Source organism: Microtus ochrogaster, chromosome X (genome assembly GCF_000317375.1).
Source record: "Microtus ochrogaster isolate Prairie Vole_2 chromosome X, MicOch1.0, whole genome shotgun sequence".
Taxonomy (NCBI): domain Eukaryota; kingdom Metazoa; phylum Chordata; class Mammalia; order Rodentia; family Cricetidae; genus Microtus; species Microtus ochrogaster.
This window is the reverse complement of record NC_022026.1, coordinates 16,797,751-16,798,717: the sequence shown is the minus strand read 5'-3', so window position 1 is coordinate 16,798,717 and position 967 is coordinate 16,797,751.

The window sequence follows — 967 nt, the reverse complement described above, 5'->3', positions numbered from 1 at the left end:
GCAGTGCAGTGACTGAGGAGGTCAAGAGGCTTTGGTTACTCTAGCTCTGGAGTTGGAGTGACAGTTGTAGGCTGCCTGACTGACCTGGGTGCTGAGAACTGGACTCAGGTCCTCTGCAAGAGCAATATGCACTCTTAACCACAGAGTCATCTAACCAAATGTACTGAATTACTAAAGGGGCAACACATGGAACTGGTGTTATTTAGTAGCTTCAGCTCCACCAGGGTATGTAGTACACTGCAAATGCCAAATGCAGAAACTCAGGACAACTTTCCTCAACATTTTGCCTCATCTCTAACCACATCAGCCTAGAAAAAGCTCAAGCTCCTTTAGTTGCTTTAGGGTTTATTTTTCTTTTAGTGATCTTAGGATTGCTAAAAATTAATACCTCATCATTTTAAATGCCCAATTCAGTACTTCAGAAGTTAACCTTTGTTAGATCAAGCCTTTATTATAAAAATAATAAGTTAGTCTTCAATTTTTTGCTTAATTGCCACAGAATTTTTGAAATGGTACGTTACTCTTAGAAAGAAATACAGGTATTCCCAGCTGAAAATGATGATCTTGCACAAGTGGTATATATGAAGAAAGACAGCAGTCTTTGAGTGCAATGGCAAAGAGGTAAGCCAGAGGAGCAAAAGTGAGATCTTAACTTTACATCTTTGAATACAGTGGCTGGAATTAGCATCTTTTTCAGAGTTATGCCAGTACCAAAGAATAGCAAGTCATTAATAGATACAATGGCCCGTTTCTAACACAAAGGCCCAGCAACTCCATTCTCTCATCTACAGACATTTGATTCGATTTGCTGTAGTTGGAGGAGTTTCCTACCTCTAATGTATCTTTATGTCATTTTAAAAATCTTTTGTGGGAATCCAGCCCTACAGAAAGTAATAGAAGGAAAATCGCAACCCAAGGCAGCCAACATTGCCAACACTGCCTACAATAACTCAGACATATAGCGACC